Genomic DNA, 22,176 nt, shown 5'->3' with positions numbered 1-22,176 from the left:
CGTAGATTAGAATTTTTAGCATCATTGACTCATGCAACCTCAATAAGACTGAGTCCACTGCCATGAGGCAACTTCTCTACATTAGTCTTTCCTCTTTGCAGTATTTCTCTTAGTCCCTCATCTTGCTGAAGATTATTTCCTTGTGTGCAATGATTAATTGGACCTAGCTATTTACTTCCTTGTTGGAGAGAGCTGATCTTACTCCAACAGGTAGCAGCTAAGTGGCCAAAATTTTTGCAAATATCCCATTTGACATTCGGACAATTCCTAGGAAAATGTTGGCCACCACACCACTTACAGCTGAATCTGGAGGGGGCACCCTCTTCAGGGTGTCGACTCCCTATCAAGTTTTACTGCTTCTTAAGGAAATTGACATCCACAACTATTTGTCTATACTGTTTGCTAATCATATTAGTGCAGTGCTTCATCATGTCCTTGACTTCACCAAGGACATTTGAGGCATTGGACTCATAGCTGCAATCGTCTATCTATCGTCCCATTGGCCTAACCACTTGATTAGGAACCGCTGACCTACTGAGACAACATTAGAATTCATTTTTTGGCCTCCACCATTCAGTGGGCCCATCTGACAAGCCATATGCATAGTTAGACTAGGAGGAGCTGGTAACATAGGCAAATTTGGCATGATACTCCCTCTTCCATTCGCATTTGACATGGGTTCCCCTTGACTCCAGTTGGTCAATGCCAAATTATTACCATTTCCATTTATCCTTGATGCATAATTCGCTTGAAAGCGCGACTCTACTCCTTTTGCTTGGGTAATAGGATTGTCAATGTCAGCCAAAGCGACACTACTCAGATGCACCTAGATGTTGAAATCTAATCCATGTAGAAAATATTACAACTGTGTAGCTGGTGGAATGGGGATATAAGTATTAAGTTTGCGAAGAACTTACTTTAGTTTCTTGGCATAGGCATGGACATTCTCATTTAGCTCCTGGTGTGTTACATTCAAGACACGCAACCAATATTGTCCACTCCTCTGAGGGGTAAACTCTCTACAAAAGGCCGTGAAGAATTGGTCAATACTAGTTATGGTTCCGGCCTCTAGACCGTGATACCATACTGCTGCCCTTCCTTTTAGTGTCATATTGAAGAACATCATTAAGTGTTCTTCATCTTGGATGCGATAGTTGAACATGAGTGTCTAAAACTCATTAATATGGAGTTCTCCATCCTCTTCTACTAACCCATGGAAGATGGGCAAAGGTGCTCCTAATGCCAGTAAATCCATTGTCTCTATTGAAATTACAATGGGTTGTGCCATGGCTACAACCGGATTGACAACATGAGTTTGTGTAGGTAAAACTACACCCCCCACTTGAAGTGGCTTGATTGACTAGAAGAGAAAAAGTATTAGAACTTTCTCTTGCACTCAAAGGGATGCTTGTGACACTTAGGTTATTAGAACCTCTACTACTTATTTGTATCGGGCTGCTTCTTTGAGGAGAATAACGCCTTAGAATCTCCACCTACCGTCTAGCCCTCTCAGCACATTCCTCTTTTTGTAGTTCAATTTGATGATTCTTGTCAGAGGACATAAATCGACTATTTGGTCCCTAGAAACCCTAGATTCAAAACCACCACTTATTGGCGGCTCCTAAAAAACACACCACTCATGGGATCTAAAATGGGCTGGCACTGGCTATGGCACTAGCCGAACCTCATGCACATAACAGACAACCCCACCACACGACCTCATGGGTCGGGAGCATCTATATACACTGATTTACACTAGATAGACTTAATTATGTGTTTGTAGCTAATATATAGTCTAATGGCCCTTTTCCCAACTCCAAAAAATGGAGTATCACCTACATATTGATAATAAATACCACAAAGAACATACATAGGAGGCAACCCATTGGATTGTCTTTGCCCCACTCCACTCTCCTACACCTCGAGGATTGGCCCCAAGATGTGTCACTCCAACATAAAGTACACACAATACAGACTCCAATCTTTCATTTTGAATGTATTTCAGGAGATACCGTGTATCCTTACCACACAATTTCCCAAGAAAACGATTGAGTACCCTATAGCCTAGGTCGTCTCACATGCTCAAGCATAGGTCATCAAAATGAAAAACATGTGCTATGCATCCAGTTTTTTGTATTTTGATACCATGGTCGATATGCACATGAAAAAGTGGATGATCCTAAAGTGCTCAAACATAAATTTCAATCAGAAACATGTCGTGCACAATCAGGCTTTCCAATGCTCATTTACTAACTCGTTGCGGCGATGTAAGGATAGCACCGAGACAACGCTCATGCTACTATCCTCTTAATTAAAATACAACAAACCCTATATCATGATATGTATGAGCAAAATTAGTAATAAATAGTATCCAAATTTCATCATTCAAACACCCCAACCCCTACTTTTAGGTATTACTTCCGTTACATAGGTGTAGGGGTTCATTTTGTTATGTTTTGATGTATGAAAAGTGATAAATCACAAACTTTGACAAAGAGATAGGAAAAATTGAGACTAAAGCTCAAGCTTCACCAGTACCATACATTCACAAACACTCATTATATTTTTTCTTATTTTTATGAAGTGTATTTTTATTTTTTTCCTTATTTTCTCTTATTTTTTAGCATTTATTTATCAATAAGCACTATTATTTTCTGATTTTTTCATACTCATTTTAGCATACTGAAATTCAATTTTATTCTTCATTTTTCCCCAAGAACACATTTCACCCACCCGAAACGACAAAACTATCATTTTACCCTTTAAAACTGCATTTTGGGTTTTGCAGGATCTAAATAGTGCATGTAAATCATTATGAAATCAGAATTTTCTTATAAACATCAATGAAACATGGTGCAACCAACACTCAAACAATTTCTCATCGAATAAGAACATAATTTCTATCATAAAATGTCGAAAACCCTTCGTTTTCTTCATAAAAAATAGGCATACCGTGTCTCTACAAAACCCGAGACGCATTGAATGACTACATGACTAGTGGAAAGAGCCTCCATCACTCTCAATTCCATGCTACACATCAATCTTGAGCATCTCCATTAATGTCCATCATCATTTTCTTCAATCTCCTTCCCGATTCCTCCTTCAAAGTAATGTGCATGAACAATCCATAGAGAGGAGAGAGAGGGGAGAGAGAAAGACTAAATATGGTTCTGTCAATCCAAGCAACTATTGGAGGAGTGAAGAGTGGGGATGGAGAGCGAAGGAAGTAAGCACGAGGCCAGTAAGATCAAATCATATGGGTATATTGAGGTAGCAAATGCCTATAGCCCCCCTCCTCAAAAAAATGTCGTTGTGCAGTCACCATGGCTTTTTTTTTCCCTTTGCGCTGAAAAAACGACCACCCACCCCCCCCCCCCCCCCCTTTGATCAGATTTTTGGGGGTGGGAGACCCCAAGGGTCACCCCCCTTCCCCTTCTAGTCCTTTTCACACTAGACCTCTTTGGTCTTGGCCTTGGGCACTCCCATTCTTGCATTCGTCCTCCAATTCGAGGTCTTGAAAACCCGGCACCTCAGTCTTGAGGTCCTGCATTGTAACAATTCTTGGGCTCCAATCTGAAAATCGAAAAAATTATGGGAAATCCGTAACTGTCAGTTGGTGTATCTTTAAAGCACTTTAGGAACCGGACGACTGCTTGCTGTTTAAAATCGATTTAATTGACTATGCCACTTTCGATGGGGTTTATTTTTTCCTTCAAATCCAAATTTTTTGGCAATTTCTTAGCATTTTTTTGGGCTCAAACTCTACGGCTCATGCACATTGATGCTACTCATCAATGCATTGTACGTTTGGTTGGGGAACAAGGCGTGCATCATTTTGGCATGTGGTTGGACTTTTGGGTCGGGGATGTCAACCAATCCGATGCTATCATTGGTGTGGATCATCACTTTGTCAAATCTCAACATGTAGTACATGTCCCTTTTTGGGTATCTTTCAACTTTTTTGGGCAGGTCGAGTACTCTTTGCACCAACTTGGGGCTCAGCTAGCCGGTGGGTTTCATTTTCTTGATGCATTGTGACGGTGCCACCGTCCTATTGAAAGTCTTGAGGAATTCCGCACACTTCTCATACTCCAGAGCTTGGCCCACCTTCTCCACATACTTGTGTTTCTTGCACTACTTCACAATTTTCTTGATGACTGGTTCCTCCATGACTATGTCTTCCAAATTCAGGATGTGCCTGAATTTGAATTGGTTGTAGGCCCTTGTCTCCACTGAGAGGCAGTACTTTGCCTGCTCTTCCTCCGAGAATGGCAACTTGCTGGTTTTCACCTATCTTGCCATTGTAAGTGTCTCTCATGAAGCCATAGCTCACCATCAATATTCTTTAGATAATTTTTGCGAAAAGATGCGTAGGAGATGGAAAAAATAATTGTGGAAATTGAAATGCTTAAATATAGAAAGAGAATTTTCCTATAAATAGTCCATGCATTCCACAAAAATTAGTGAAACGTTACCTCAATCATGAGTTGATTTTTACTGATTATTTTTTGTTTTTGAATGTTGATTGAGGTTTTAGGATTGGTTTTTATGTTCCACACTGCTTATGCTTCATTATGTTCCATTATGTTCCCACCTCCACCTTAGAGATGAGAAGAATCCTTTCTAGGATTAGAGATTAAAGGGTAGAGGCTATTCGATGTGTGTTGATGGGCACGTTACAGTTGATATTAGAGAAAAACATTGAAGTGATATGTGATAGATTAATATATGATTCATAGGCATATCCTAAACAAAATAACCTAAGTAGTATGGGTTGACTATCAAGCACCTTCTGCACCCACGAATGCTGACATGCAAGAGAAGAAATTCCTTCTCAATCAAATTAAGGCACCCAAGTTTTATGGAGAAGGGATGGACATCGCAACAACATAGACGGAGATATGGACTGAGTCGATGGATGACTATTTCTCTATTGTGGGAATTGGCTCTACCAATCATACAATGATAGAAAAACTTAAGTTAGTTGGCCAGACTCAGTTATGGTGAAAGAAATGGTGCAAGGATCAAGGTATTTTTGAAGCCGTTGTCACTTGGGCCCAGCTAAAATATACTATACATAGATGATACCTTCCGCCAACCTACCAGACTCTGAAGATGAATGAATTCTTCAAGCTCAAGTAGCTCGAATTAACCTTGGAAGCTTACTACTCAAAATTTGTAACCCTGCTAAAATACGCACCATCTATGGATATTGCGCAACAAGTATCCAAGTTTTTCCATGGCCTAAACACTCCACTGAACCACCGTCTAGAAGCAATGCGTCCAACGGACTTGCAAGATGCATTACTTCGAGCAAAGCCAATCGTCGAAGAAATTAAACCAGGCAATTGTGACAAAGATGATTCTCGAGATCAGGACAAGATATGCCACATGTGCAGAGAGATAGGGCACATCTGTAGGAGATGTCCCTATCGTCAATGCTTCCACTGCAATGAGCTAGGACACGTCCAAGTTGAGTGCCATGACTTAAGTCCAAGAGATATTGAGCCTCCAAGAAAACGAAGCTACACAGGTGCAATCTATGGATATATAGAGGAATCAGATGAAGAAAAAGACTTAGATCCCACTACACCTTTTCAGGATGATTAGCAAATTTTATCGACATGTAATACAACTTGTATTGGAATAAATCGTACTCTTGTACATACAATTAATTGCAACAATATGAGTTGTACCACTTGAGTCATTACGAGTAGCACAACAAACGTATAGTGGCTCATAACCCACAGGCCTTATGCCCCATTAATGCTTTACTTCCCCGGTTCTTCTGAGATGAGCACATCTCGAGTTCTCTAAGGGGGAGATGATGTAACATTTCGTAGGCCATAAAAACCCCCCCCCCCTTAAAATTAATTGAAAAAAAATTCCCCCTTGTCGTCACCGATGACAGGCGGGGAGAAGGGGGAAGGGAAGGAGGGAGAGGACGGTACCGTCAACAAATGACGTGGAGGGGAGGAAGAACCTGATGACATTGAAAAGGTACAGTCGACGTAGACGAGGATGATGATGATTGCAAGGGGAGGAAGCAGGCTGTGATGACAAGAAAGAAGGAGATGATAAAGAGGTAGATGATGAGGGAGACGAGGATATTCTACGCCCCCACTATTGCTTTTTCCCCCAATAATAAACCCCTTCATTACTATAAACCCCCCCCCCCCCCATCACAAGAAAAGGAGGAGGCCTCGACCTGCTGCTGCATGGGCAGTAAGATAGAGAGGGAAAGAGAGGGAGAGAGAGAGAGAGAGAGAGACAGAGAGAAAGAGGGTGCTAGAGAGGGAAAGAGAGGGAGAGAGGGAGAGGGAGAGAAAGAGGGTGATAGAGAGGGAAAGAGAGGGAGAGGGTGAGAGAGAGAAAGAAGATATATGCCAAAGGATCTCCTCCCTTTCCTCTCCTAAGAGGGTGGCCCCACACATCTTTTACCCCTTTGCCCGTGAATTTATTCCCTGTACCTCTCTCAAAATTGTTCTCCATCCTGCAAGCTGAACTTTCCTCAATTGGCCCTCTTCTCAAGCAAGTGGTTGCTGAAGTCTTGTGTGAGTTGCATCTAAAAGAGGAGACCACCAAGGATGGCCCCCAAGTGGAAAATGTCATGTAGATGGCAACCCCAAGATGAGCAATGAAGCCTCGGGCAAGAGCATCACTGCCAATCTGACAGCAGTACCGGTAGTAAGTAATATATTGCCAATTTGATAGATGCTTGCTTAATTTCCCGCATGCGATACGTCAGGTTTTAAACTTTACCATGTGAAAAATAGTTCTTTGAAAAGGTAAACTTCATCTCGACTATTTGAAGGATTGAGTTTCCCAAATGCTTGTTTCAAGAGAAGTTAGTTACATTTAGATGCTATGGGATAAATTCATAAACAACATATGAGGCTTCAAGCATTGTCAACTTCTCATCCTTGAAATAGTAGGGGCATTTTCATTGCCTTTAGGGTATTCACTGCAACTTGCACGCTTGATGGATGGCATGGTAAGTGATCTAGCCTAAAGGAAATTCATCCCAAAAACTCTAGGCTTTGCCCAAGCTCTTGCTAACAACACGAATTAATAGCTCATGTTTGGTAGATTGAAATCTTGATGTTATGCTTAGCTTGCAAAAATAACAATCATAAGGGCTAAAACTAAGATCCCTTGGGGTTCGTCTGGCAACTACTACCTTCATCAACCCAACATGGGGATTGGGCTAGGTGCAAACTACACTTCCAAGCTTTAAAGGCAAGTGGAGAGCTCTAGGTATTAGGAAACCCTAAGTTGAAGGAAAATTTGATGCCTTTGTACTTGTTGAAAAGAAGGCTATGTTATCAATCAATGTAAGTGATTAATAGAACTTATGTCTTTTTTGTATAGTGTTTGAAACCTTAACATATGCCTTATCCAAAAGAAGGGTGTGTTATGTAAAATTTACATAGAACTGCTCCTGATCCCAAGGGGGAGAGCAAATACGCGATGGAAAGGTTATCGTGACTATTCATGCGATGTTTGGAAAAGAATACCATTTTTTTCGTTGATTGATCAAACAACATCCTAAATGCTTTTGAATTAAACCGATTGTTGGAATGTGATTTGGATGATTATTCCAAGTGCTTGTGTTTGATGGTAAATGCACGGTATGGGTGAGTGATGAAAAGTTGCCATGGGGAATAAATGAATGTTTTCTTGGAAGATGATATTAGGCTGATTGCCTTGATTGTGTGATTCTTAATTGGATTAATTATGGAAGGATATTTTGTGCGGGTGGATCATCTCCAAGGTCACACTGCATTTCAACTCGAGAGGGCACTACTCAATTCATGAGCCGAAGGTCGAGTGGTGAAACGGCCAACCACGGAAGTTGTGTCTCACTCCTAGGTCGCTTGGGGTCAAGTGGAGCTCTGGACACCCCTTGCCTAGTTCGAAACGGAGTTGAAGATTGCCATGAGGCCAACGTCTAGAACATTGGAAGATTCTATTCTAGATACTGGATGGAAATTATGGTGCCATGTGATTTTAACCGGGTACTTTTGTTGGATAGAAGGGATACACAATTTCTCCTGTATAAAGATTATCATGAAGATAAGTTAAGGAAAATTATTGAACTTTTTTGTCAAAGGATTGCTTGCTATGTATTCTAGTTTGTGCCATAAATTATGCTAATAAATCGTGTTCCCTAAAAAAGCTTAAGTAAGGAGGATAATTTTAAATGTTGCACATAATTGTGGTAGGACCCAATTAGAAAACTAGAGCTATCAAGGGGAGCCAGTGGGCGGAATCTACAACAAGTCTGTCCCATGATAGACTAGTCCCAGAGAACTGGGAGGCTTCTCATAAAATTTTACTGTCATTTGGCTTTAGGTATTGTTAAGTTAGAATCCAATTCATGCCATTTTAAGGGATCAGAATGAAACTATTCCCTACGGGGAGAGAAGTTGAGCAGCGCATCCCTCTCATTTTCCATTCTCCTTGAACCAAGTGCAGCATGGGTCTGCTTCGGCTTGGGTATCTCTGCGTAAAGTGGGATGTCCAAGACTTGACACTAGAATGCTGTTAGGAGACCTTGACCACTAGGAATTGGGATTTCAGGTCGATCCTAGTGGGTTTGCGGCCACAAACATTTTGTTTTGAGAGGCAGACTTGAGAAAACCTAGGTGCCAAATCCCATAACATTCCATGGGAGTGCCGGGCAGTGTCGCTTAGATTTGTCTCTTGATGGACTACTAAAAACGTGCTTGGACAACTGATAGGTGGGCACGTTACAATATCAGACTTTGTAGTGATATGTGATAGATTAATATATGGTTCAGAGGCATATCTTTAATAAAATAACCTAAGTGATATGGCTTGACTATCAAGCACCTTCTGCACCCACAAATGTTGACATGCAAGAGAAAAAAATCATTCTCAAGCAATTTAAGGCACGTGATTTTGATGGAGAAGGCATAGACGTCATAGTAGAGGCAAAGATATGGTTTGAGTCGATGGATGACTATTTCTTTGCTACAAGAACTACCTCTACCAATCAGGCAATGATAGCCAACAAACTTAAGTTAGTTGACCCAACTTAGTTATGGTGGAAGCAATGGGGCAAAGATCAAGGTATTTTTGAAGCCACTGTTACTTGGGCTTAGTTGAAAGATACTCTACACGAAAAATACCTTTTGCCAACCTACCACACTTTGAAGATGAATGAATTATTCAAGCTCAAGCAGCTGGAATTAACCCTATGTAACCCTACTAAAATACGCACTACCTATGGATATCGTGCAGCAAAGTATCCAAGTTTTTCCATGGCCTAAACACTTCTCTGAACCATCATCTAGAAGCAATGCGTCCAATGGACTTGCAAGATACATTACTTCGAGCAAACCCAATTGTCGAATAACTTAAACTAGGAAATTGTGACAAAGATGATTCCCGAGATCAGGACAAGAGATGCCACACATGCAGAGAGATAGGGCACATCCATAGGAGATGTCCCTACCATCAATGCTTCCATTGCAATGAGCTAGAACATGTCCAAGCTGACTGCCCTCACTTAAGTCCAGAAGATATTGAGCCTCCAAGAAAACAAATCTACACAAGTGCAGTCTATGGATATATAGAGGAATCAGATAAAGACAAAGACTTAGAACCCACTACACCTTTTCAAGATAATTAAAAAAATTATCAACATGTAATACAACTTGTATTGGAATAAATCCTACTCTTGTACATATAGTTAATTGCAATAATATGAGTTGTACTACTTAAGTCATTATGAATAGCGCAGTAGATGCATGGTGGGTCTTAACCCACAGGCCTTAAGCCCATTAATGCTTGTCTTCCTTGTTTCTTCCGAGATGAGTACATCTTGAGTTCTCTAAGAGGGAGAGGATGTAACGTTTCGCGGGCCACAAGAAACCTGCCCTTAAAATTAATTGAAAATTTCCCCTCCCCCCCTATCATTGCCGATGAGACAGGTGGCAAGGGGGGGAAGGAAAGGAAGAAAAAGATGGTATTGTAAGCAAATGGCATGGAGGGGAGAAAGAAGATGATGACATGGAAAAGGAAAAGTCGACATAGACAACGATGACGATGATCGTGAGGGGAGGAAGGAGGCAATGATAACAAGAAAGAAGGAGATGATGAAGAGGCAGATGACGATGGAGGTGATGATGTTCTCCCCGCAACTATTTCTTTTCCCCCCAATAATAAATCCCTTCATTACTATAAACCCCCCCCCCACCCCCCATCATAAGAAAAGTAGGAGGCCTCGACCTATTTCTACACGAGTAATAAGTTAGAGAGGGAAATAGTGGCAGAGACAGAGAGAGAGAGAGAGAGAGAGAGAGAATGAGGGTGCTAGAGAGGAAAAGAGAGGGAGAGAGAGAGAGAGAGAGAAAGGGGGTGATAGAGAGGGAATGAGAAGGAAAGGGTGAGAGAGAGAAAGAAGGTATATGCCAAAGGATCTCCTCCTTTTCCCCTCCTAAGAGGGTGGCCACATGCATATTTTTTCCCCTTTGCCCCTGAAATTATTCCTTATACCTCTTGCAAAATTTTCCTCCGTCCCGCAAGTTGAACTCTCCCGAATTGGCCCTCTTCTCAAGCAAGTGGCTACTGAAGTCTTGTGTGAGTCACATCTAAAAGAGGAGAAGATAAAGGATGACCCCCAAGAGGAAAGTGTCACATGTAGATGGCAACCCCATGACAAGAAATGAAGCCTCAAGTGAGGGCATCACTGCCAATCCAACTGCGGTATCCATCATAAGTAATGTATTCCTAATTTGATATATGCTTGGTTAATTTTCCACATGCAATATGTTAGGTTCCAAACTTTACCTTGTGAGAAATAGTTTGTTGAAAAAGGTAAACTTCATCTCACCTATTCAAAGGATGAAGTTTCCCAAATTCTTGTTTCAAGAGAATTTGATTGCATTTAGATGCTATGGGATAAATTCATAAACAACATATAAGGCTTCAGGCATTGTCAACTTCCCGTCCTCTTGCAAAACTAGGGGCATTTTCATCGCCTTTAAGGTGTTTCTTGCAACTTGCATGCTTGACAGATGGCATGGCAAATGATCTAGCCTAAAGGAAATTCATCCTGCAAACTCTAGGCTTTGCCCAAGCTCTTGCTAACAACACGAACTAATAGCTCATGTTTGGTAGATTGGAATCTTGATGTTATGCTTAGTTAGTGCAAATAACAATCATAAGGGCTAAAACTAAGATGCCTTGGGGTTTGTCTGGCAACTACTACCTTTATCAACCCAACTCGGGGATTGGGCTAAGCACAAACTACAATTCCTAGCTTCAAAGGCAAGTGGAGAGCTCTAGCGATTAGGAAACCCTAAGTCCAAGGAAAGACCGATGCTTTTGTACTTGTTGGAAAGAAGGCTAGGTTATCGATCAATGTAAGTGATTAATAGAACTTATGTCTTATACAGTGTTTAAAAGCTTAACATATGCCTTAGCCAAAAGAAGGGTGTGTTAAGTAAAATTTACATAGAACCACTCCTAATCCCAAGGAGGAGAGCAAATACACAATGGAAAGGTTATCACCACTATTCGCGCAATGTTTGGGAAAGAATACCATTGTTTTTGTTGATTGATCAAGCAACGTCCTAAATGCTTTTGCATTAAACTAATTGTTGGAATGTGATTTGGATGATTATTCCAAGTGCTTGTGTTTGATGGTAAATGCATGGTAGGGGTGAGTGTTGACAAGTTGCCATGGAAAATAAAGGAATGTTTTCTTGGAAGATGATATTAGATTGATTGCCTTGATTGTGCTTGATTCTTAACTGGATTAATTAAGAAAGAATATTTTACACGGGTGGATCATCTCCAAGGTCACACCGTATTTCAACCCGAGAGGGCATTGCTCAATTCACATGCCGAAGGTCGAGTGGTGAAAAGGCCAACCACAGAAGTTGTGTCTCACTCCTAGGTCACTTGGGGTCAGGTGGAGCTTTGGACACCCCTAGGGCATTGGAAGATCCTATTCTATATATTGGATGGAAATTATGGTGCCATGTGATTTGGACCAGGTACTTTTGTTGGACAGAAGGGATACATAATTTCTCCTATATGGGTAGGAGACAAAGATTAACATGAAGATAAGTTAAGGAATTTGTTTGAACTTGTTTGTCAAAGGATTGCTTATTTTGTTTTTGTGTTTGTGCTGTAAATTACAGAACAAACCCTATTTCCTAAAAAGGCTTAATTAAGGAATCTGATTTTAAATATCGCACGTAATTGTGGTAGGACCTAATTAGAAAACTAAAGCTATCAATGGAAGCGGGTGGGCGGAATCGCCAATGGTTCTGTCCTATGGTAGGTTGGTCCTAGAGAACTGCGATGCTTCTCACAAGGTTTTACCGTTGTTTTACTTTAGGTAGTGTTAAGTTAGAACCTAATTCATGTAATTTTAGGGGACCAGAATGGGACTATGCCCTACGGGCAGAGAGGTTGAGCGGTGCATCCCTCTCATTTCCCATTCTCCTTGAACCAAGTGCGGCATGAGTATTCTTCGGCTCGGGTATCTCTGCATAAAGTAGGATGCCTAGGATCCGTCGATGCTAGAATGTTGTCAGGAGACCTTGACCACTAGGAACCCAGATTTTAGGTTGATCCTAGTGGGTCGGGATCGTGAATGTTTCGTTGTGAGGCGGACTCTGGAAACCCTAGGCAACAAACCCTATAGTTTTCCATGGGAGTGTCAGGAGGCATTGCTTAGGCTTGTCTCTCGATGGACCGCTAAAAATGTGCTTGGATAGCCAATAAGCATGCACGTTACATTAGAAATGGGGAATTGACTTTGTCGGGTCCATCAAACCAACAGCTAAAAGGATATGTACTAGATACATTTTGGTTTGCACTGACTATGGTACAAAGTGGGTAGAAGCTCATGCATTAAAAAATAATAAAGTAACAAGGGTGACCAAGTTTTTATACTCTAACATTATGACCAGATTTGGTTGTCCTATTGAGCTAATTAGTGATCAGGGAAAGCATTTCTTGAATCAAGTGATCAGAGAACTGACTACAAGCATATGATTTTTCACAAGAAATCAACTCCGTATCACCCTCAAGCTAATGGTCAAGCTGAAAGTTCCAACAAGATTTTGCTCCAAATTTTGAAGAAAATTGTTGAGGATAATAGGGAAGATTGGGATATTAAACTTGATTCAACATTATGGGCATTTAGGATTGCATGCAAGGTTACAACAAGGCTGACACCTTTTAGACTTGTGTATGGGTTGGAGGTTGTGGTGCCCATGGAGTTTGTGGTACCAAGCCTGAGGATAGTAGTCACACATAAATTGGATCCTTAGGAATCAGTGAACCATAGGTTAGGAAAACTCCTAAAGTTAGATGTGGACAGGGTTCTTGCAGCCTACATTTCAAGAATCACTCAGCAGAGGAGGCAACAGGCATATCAAAAAGAAAAATTTTCAAAAAAATGATTGGGTTGTGGTGTATAATTTCCGACTTGGTAAGTTTTCGGGTAAATTGAAACTCGGACATGTAGACCCATTTGTGGTATTTAAAGATGTTGGGCAAGGCACATTTTTGCTTAAGGATCTGCAAGGCAAGGTGTTGCAGCCTCCAATCAATGGATTCATGCTCAAAAGATCCACACAATCACTATATGTCACACTTGATTTAACTAACCATGGTGAAATTAAATTAGCTTGTGCATAATAAGGTTAGGAAGAGGATTCTTACCTCCTCCCATGCCATTAATGGTATACCCACCAAATGCAGTTCCAGGGACAGTTCCCTACCCTTACCCTCAGATGCAAACAGTACTGCAGTACAATGCACCTAATCCACAGTGGCCGTAGACGACAATGGCTCAATTGATTGTTCAACCACAACAACAGTGGTCTCAAATAGTTCCTCCGATGGTAACTCAACAATAGTGGAATCCTACCCATTGGAACCAGCAACCCCAAGTATCAATAGAAGCTCTGAATTTGAATCTGAACAGAGGACCTCTTGGATCAACCCAACTAATGTATGCAGTGATTACAAAAGCTTCCCAAAACCCTACTACAAGTACATTAGGAGGTGAAAATCTGAAGGACTACCTCTCCAACTCAGTTGCTAGTATTAAGAAAGAGCTTATGCATGTGATTATAGAACAACTACAAATGCTGAAGGTGAATACCACTAATATATCCACTCCTGCGGGAGGTGCTAGAGATGTGCGTTCCAATACATGGTGTGGAAAATGCCATCAATCAGGACATTTAGCCACTGAATGTACCGAAAAACCAACCATTCTTGGAGCCTTCTGTTCATACTATTTGAGGAAGAACCGTACAAAGGATATCTGCTCTCTGAAAGAGATGCACGAATGAAGACAAAAAGATGAAACACAAGATTTAACTTGCTAGAATCCAAAATGACAACACAGGACATTTGTAAACGCCCTGAACAACGTAGTATGCTTCACAATTATGATATTCGCTTGTTTTTGAGATTTAATATAAAAGAGAATGAACACTTAAAGCTGAAAATGAAAATTACTCATAAAATTATAGCCATGAAAATGTAAAAGTAATGGAGACAAGATTGAGGGTTGAAGATGGGCAACCCCCCCGAAGGAATGTATTTCTGCTCAACGCAAGTCCCTTAGGGAAGAGCTCGGTTAGAATCAACCTGAGAGTGAGGAGAAGTAATTCTCACTCTCACAAGATCATGCGAAGATGTACAAACACACATGCATTATCTATTATGCAATGATAAGAACTGATTTCTTTACAGTATGAGAGAAGAAATAAGGGAAATCAACCTTTCTCCATCGTTGATCAGCAGTACATGGATAGGGCTTGCTTCTTCTTGCTAAAATGGAAGAAAGAGCTCGAGAAGGAGGTGCTGTAATGAATTTACAGGCTTGTTGCCCTATAAAACAACAGTGATAGAAGAGGGAATATGGAGGAATTTGATAATGGAGAAGTGGGGGATGATGATGGGGATGGATGGGGCCAGTTTCTGGCTATTTGTGGGTGTTGTACATGAGTTTATAGCAAAGAAAAATGATGTTGAATGAAGAAAAACGAGCTCTTATTTATAGGAGAGGGAAGAGCTAGTACAAAAGGGGAAAGTGGAGTAGCACAAGACAAGTGTCCAGCCACATGTCATGAGATATGACAAGTGGTGGGACACTTGGAAACTTGTGTGACAAGTGTCTTGACACTTGTCTCTTCTCTATGGCCTTCCTTTTTGGGTTGAATACTGTCAAGAATAGAAACAACTAAATTTAGTAAGCACAGTCAGAGTACAGACTTACTATTTTTAGAATGACATTCCTATTTTTTAGGACTAGCATTTTTAGGCTAATTCGAGGCTCCTAAAATTTAGGGACCTCCTAAAATTTAGGGATCTCCTAAAATTTAGGGACCCCCCAATATGGGTGTCATATGAAAGCTTTTTCCGTGTACATCGCAAAAATGGTATCCGAATCTTCATGTGACTTTCCTGTGCAAAGAAATGTGTATTTCAAGCTTTCAGCCCACACATGCACATTATACAAGCATTTCATGATCATGCCATCTTGTTGATTGTAACTGTATGTTCTGGTGGATCTAGCCCACACTTCAAGGCATCAATCTTTTCTGTGTGCAAGTCTAACCCTGATATGCGTGAGTTCTGGTCACAGGCACCCAATCGGGCCATATAGGTGGAAGTGTGAACTATCTTTTCTCTAACCCACCGCGTCCACCATAACCTATGACCACTCATCAGTGGCCAGCTCCAATGCACTTTTCTTTATATCTAATTAGTGCAAAGGAAATAAATTTAATAAATCATTATATAGACAAATTAATGAAAAATGATACAAATTCTGTTTCTATAGAGTTGTGACAGCCCTCTGGCTCTTATTCAACTGTCCTCAGCTGAAAAACTTCTTGATATGGCTGAAGAATATTTGGGTAATCCTTCATGAATTTTTCATCTACCCACTATGCATCTGTTGTGGGTAGATTCTTGAATTTTAGTAAGAATTTTCGTGTCACAAGGCCACTTCTCGTGGTTTGATCCTTGAGAAACAAAATCTTTTCAGGTTCCAAGAGTTGCTTTGTTTCTTCAACTTCTGGGGGATCTTCAATAATGGATTCCTTTGGTTCTGGTCCTATGTAAGGTTTTAGCAAACTTACATGAAAAGCATTGTGTATTTTCCAATGAGTAGGAAGCTCAAGTCGATAAGAAACTTCATTTATTTTCTCAATCACTTTGAAGGGTCCAAAGTATCTACTGGAGAGCTTTGGAAAAGATGAATTTTGACCAGAACCTTGTTTGAGCCTGTTTTTATCAATTTTTAGCAAGACATATTGACCTTTTTCAAAATCCAAAGGTCTTCTTTGTTTATTTGCTTGCTTCTTTTGTTGCTCTTGGGCAACTTTGATAGTGGCTCGAACTTGATCCATTGCGGTTTTTAAATCTGAAGCAAACTCATCAGCAGCAAAAATCTTATCTTTAGTGTGAATAATTGGAGGAGGAATCACTTTACCCTGTACTATTTCATTTGGAGCTTTCCTTGTGGATGAGTGCACTGTATTGTTGTAAGCAAACTCTAATAATGGAAGATATTTCTCCCATTGTGACTTATGTTCACTAACATAAGCTTTCAACATATCCAAAAGAGTGAGATTCATCACCTCTGTTTGGCCGCCAGTTTGAGGATGAAAAGCTGAGGAGAACTTTAAAGTGGTTCCAAAATTCTCAAATAAAGCATGCCAAAAGTTACTTGTGAATTTGGAGTCTCTATCTGAAATGATCTCAGAAGGCATACCATGTAATCTGAAGATATGTTGAATGAAAAGTCTTGCAGCTTGTGCGGATTTCAATGTTTTATGACATGGAATAAAATGTGATTCTTTGCTGAATCTATCAATTACCAAATCATATCATGACCTTGAGGTGTTCTTGGAATACCTGAGATGAAATCCATTGTGATAGATTCCCATGGATCTTTGGGCACTGGAAGAGGTTGCAACAATCCTGGAATATTCTGCCTATCATATTTGGATTTTTGGCATACCAGACAAGCCTCAATGAAGTTATGTGTATCTCTTCATAATGTTGGCCAATAAAAGTAGTGCTCAATTGCACTTAGAGTGGCTACCCTCCCTCTATGCCCTGCATAAGGGGGTTCATGACTTTCTTTAAGCACCTTTTGTCGAACAGGAAGAGTGACACAAAGGTGATTGTTCATGAGAAGGTAACCGTCTTTGATGGAATAATCTGGATGAGAACCTCCTTGCTGTAAATTTGACCAAATTGCTGCAAAATCAATATCTTCATCATAAGTATTCTTCATCGCTTGAAAATCTTCATGATGAGCCACTGTAATAGTTGCAATGCAAGGCACTCTAGAAAGTGCATCAACAACTACATTTTGTTTCCCTGGAGTGTACATAATTTGAAAATGAAACATAGATAAGAAATTTTCCCATCTTGCATGTTTCTCCTGCAAATGCTTTTGAGTCTTAAAATACTTCAAGCTTTGATGATCAGTTTTAATAAGGAATTCATTGCCTAAAAGATAATGTTTCCATATCTTTAAAGCATGAACCACTGCTAAGAGCTCCTTTTCATAAATGTCATACCTTTTCTCCACATCATTTAGACGGCGGCTTTCAAAGGCTACGGCATGGCCTTCTTGATTTAGCAATGCACCAATACAATCACCGCAAGCATCTACTTCCACCACAAATGGTTTTACCAGATCTGGAATGATAAGAACAGGTCCAGAAGTAAGAGCTATTTTCAGCCTTGTGAAGACTGCCTTCTCTTTTTCCTTCCATTGGAAAGAGATCTTCTTCTTTGTAAGGTCATAAAGTGGAGAAGCCATATGTGCAAAATGCTTGATGAAGCGGCAGTAATAAGAGCATAATCCAAGAAACGATTGCACCTCATGTACATCATGAAGATGAGACCATTCTTGGATTATCCTGATCTTTTCAGGATCCATCTGAATCCCTTTAGAAGAGATGACATGCCCAAGGTAATTTATTTTATGCATAAAAAATTCACTCTTATTACCATTTACCAAGAGTTGATTTTGTTGAAGTAATTGTAGAACAATTTCCAAGTGTTGATGATGCTCCTCTTCATTCTTGCTAAAGACAAGAATATCATCAAAGAAAGTACCGACATATTGTCGATGCTCTCTAAAGATGCACTCCATCATTCGATTAAAGGTGGATGGTGCATTGGTTAATCCGAAAGGAACCACCAAGAATTCATAAAGACCGTATGAAGTGCGGAAAGCAGTTTTGTGTACATCTTGTGGTATTACCCTAATTTGATGATAACCACTCTTTAGATCAATGCGGCTGAAAACCTTTGAGCCGCCTAGACGATCCAAAATGTCGTCAATTCTGGGAATAGGAAACCGATTCTTCACAGTGATTTTGTTGAGGGCTCGATAATCAATGCACATCTTGAATGTGCCATCTTTCTTTTGAACAAGAAGAACCGGTGAACAAAATGGTGAGCTTCTTGGCCTAATTAGCCCATGGTTGAGTAGGTCTTTGACTTGCTTTCTGATTTCTTCTTGTTGAGGACAGCTCACACGGTATGGTGCTATATTAGGAGGAGAACTGCTCGGGATAATATCAATATGATGGTCTTCTGGCCTTTCTGGGGGAAGCTGATAAGAAAGATCTTCTAAAAAACAATCTTTATACTTTTCCAAGAGCTGAAGTCGCTCTTGGTTTTCAGCATTCATATTATCTTTTACATCAGTGACATAAAGCAAACAACATTGAACACAATCCTTAATTGCTCTAGAGACTTGCATATGGCTTACCATAGGTATGGTGTCTCCAGAAACTCCAGCTTGGATCTCGTACTTCTTGCCTTTGTTGGTGAGTTCTACCTTCTTTTTCTGAGAGAAGATGGTTGAATCTACTCTATGATTCGAGGGCATGCCAAGAATCACATCGCAACCATCAAGGTCTCCAATACAGAAGGTATCTTCGTCACTATAGCCTTGAATTTGAAACTTGAGCTTGCCAATGTAGGGTATCACAGTCTTCACTGTGTCACCTTCATCAGCATTTAAAGCTTGGCGAACTTCTGTCGGAGTGTCTATCTCTTCATTCTTTAATCCAATCTCTTTAGCTAATTGCAATGAAATGATATTTTCATTCGCCCCAAGATCTATCAAGAATAGTGCTTGCTTACCTTGCAACTGTCCCCAAGCTTTTAATAATTTGCGCGTCTCTGGAGTGTGAGTTGTGTTTGCAACTACATCACTGATAGCATTGATTTTCATTGGCGACTTAGGCTTGTTGTCAGAAACCTTGCTTTGTCCCTTGTTTGGACATTGCTTCACTATGTGGCCTATTTGTCCACATTTAAAGCACTTCCCTTCTTTCATGAAGCGTTGCTTTTCTTCTTCGGAAAGTTGCTTTGCTTGTGGGTATAGATTGGAGCGAAATTGAGGAGCATTAGGAGGTGCATAGGGCTTCATCTTCTTTTGATTTGATGGCTGCTTTTGCCATTGTTTTTGTCCTTCATTTGGGGCTGAATACTCCTCATCATCAGCTACTCTCTTCTTATCATTCTTTTGGAATGATTTGTTGCCATTGTGCTCCATTTCCCATGTCTCAGCATGGTCAATGAGTTCCATGAGACTAGAACAATGATAATGATTAAGAGCCGTACGAAGTTTAAAATGCAAACCTCCTTGAAACTTCCTAAGCTTTTCCGAACTACTGATCTTCTTGAAATGTTGGACCTTCAAAAGTAGCTCCCAAAATCTCTTGGTATAGTCACCAAGTGACTCATTTTTCCTTTGCCAAAGCCGATCCCATTCCATTTTAACATCTCTTTTGAAATGAACAGGAAGAAATTGACTTTGTATCATGCAAACAAAGGACCACCATGATTTTGGGGCAGCATGATCATATTCCAACCCTGTCCACCAAGTATGGGCTAAGTCGGTTAAATGTAAAGCTGCAAACTTAATCTTTTCTTTTTCTTTATACTTGTCACGACCATACAAAATTTGAAATTGACGAATAAACTTCAGAAGAAGATCAGGATTTCGGGAACCATCATACATACTGAACTTGATCTTCTTTTCAAGTTGAGATAGTAACTTAGTCTTCTTCTTCTTCTTATGCCTTCGTCCATGCCCGGATCTTGAGGTTGAAGATGATGAAGTGCTTGATGGGGATGAAGAGGGAGACGAGGGTGAATAATGTCGACGCCTTTGACGATGATGAGGTCTTCCACGAGAAGAGTGTGACTCTTCGTCACTAGAAGAGGGTCCATCAGAGTAGGCGCCAGATGACTTTGAAGAAGAGGATGAGCTTCGACGCGATCTCTTTCTTTGTCTTGAAGTAGAATGGGACTGCCTCTTAGAAGTAGTTGGACTTCTTGATCGGCTCCTTTCATTGGTATGGCTTTGTCTCCTTGAAGCAGATGGGCTTCTTTCCTTGAATTCTTTGGGATTCTCAACTTTTTCTAGTTTGAGAAGTTGGTTACAAATTTGTTGATTCTCCTCTCTAAGACTTTGAATGGCTTGAAGGATAGCACTCGACTGATCCATTGAGACTCTTAAGAAAAAAAATATGCTCAAGCACTCAATGCAAGGGCTGAAAACAAACAAACTTATAATTGTAAGCACTACCAGTGTTGGGGTGAGGACCGAGCCAAAGCTCTGATACCACTGTAAATGCCCCGAACAATGCAGTATGCTTAACAATTACGATATTCGCTTGTTTTCGAGATTTAATATAAAAGAGAATGAACACTTAAAGCTGAAAATGAAAATTACTCACAAAATTACAGCCATGAAAATGTAAAAGTAATGGAGACAAGATTGAGGGTTGAAGATGGGCAACCCCCTCCCCCCCCGAAGGAATGTATTTTTGCTCAACCCAAGTCCCTTAGGGAAGAGCTCAATTACAATCAACCTGAGAGTGAGGAGAAGTAATTCTCACTCTCACAAGATCATGCGAAGATGTACAAACACACATGCATTATCTATTATGCAATGATAAGAACTGATTTCTTTACAGTATGAGAGAAGAAATAAGGGAAATCAACCTTTCTCCATTGTTGATTATCAGCAGTACATGGATAGGGCTTGCTTCTTCTTGCTAAAATGGAAGAAAGAGCTCGAGAAGGAGGTGTTGTAATGAATTTACACGCTTGCTGTCCTGTAAAACAGCAGTGATAGAAGAGGGAATATGGAGGAATTTGATAATGGAGAAGTGGGGGATGATGATGGGGATGGATGGGGCCAGTTTCTGGCTATCTGTGGGTGCTGTACATGAGTTTACAGCAAAGAAAAATGATGTTGAATGAAGAAAAACGAGCTCTTATTTATAGGAGAGGGAAGAGCTAGTACAAAAGGGGAAAGTGGAGTAGCACAAGACAAGTGTCCAGCCACATGTCATGAGATGTGACAAGTGGTGGAACACTTGGAAACTTGTGTGACAAGTGTCTTGACACTTGTCTCTTCTCTATGGCCTTCCTTTTTGGGTTGAATACTGTCAAGAATAGAAACAACCAAATTTAGTAAGCACAGTCAGAGTACAGAACTTACTATTTTTAGAATGACATCCCTATTTTTTAGGACTAGCATTTTTAGGCTAATTCGAGGCTCCTAAAATTTAGGGACCTCCTAAAATTTAGGGATCTCCTAAAATTTAGGGACCCCCCCAATATGGGTGTCATATGAAAGCTTTTTCCGTGTACATTGCAAAAATGGTATCCAAATCTTCATGTGACTTTCTTGTGCAAAGAAATGTGCATTTCAAGCTTTCAACCCACACATGCACATTATACAAGCATTTCATGATCATGCCATCTTGTTGATTGTAACTGTCTATTTTGGTGGATCTAGCCCACACTTCAAGGCATCAATCTTTTCTGTGTGTGATTCTAACCCGCATATGCGTGAGTTCTGGTCACAGGCGCCCAATCGGGCCATATAGGTGAAAGTGTGAACTATCTTTTCTCTAACCCACCGTGTGGGTCCACCATAACCTGTGATCACTCATCAGTGGCCAGCTCCAATGCACTTTTCTTTATATCTAATTACTGCAAAGGAAATAAATTTAATAAATCATTATATAGACAAATTAATGAAAAAGGATACAAATTCTGTTTCTATAGAGTTGTGACAACATTGGACCAAAGCCTAGGGAGTTTGGTCCTAGTTTC

Source organism: Lygodium microphyllum, chromosome 6 (assembly GCF_053477565.2).
Source record: "Lygodium microphyllum isolate KBCC chromosome 6, Lygodium_microphyllum_v1.1.10, whole genome shotgun sequence".
Lineage (NCBI taxonomy): Eukaryota > Viridiplantae > Streptophyta > Polypodiopsida > Schizaeales > Lygodiaceae > Lygodium > Lygodium microphyllum.
This window is presented reverse-complemented; position numbering follows the sequence as displayed.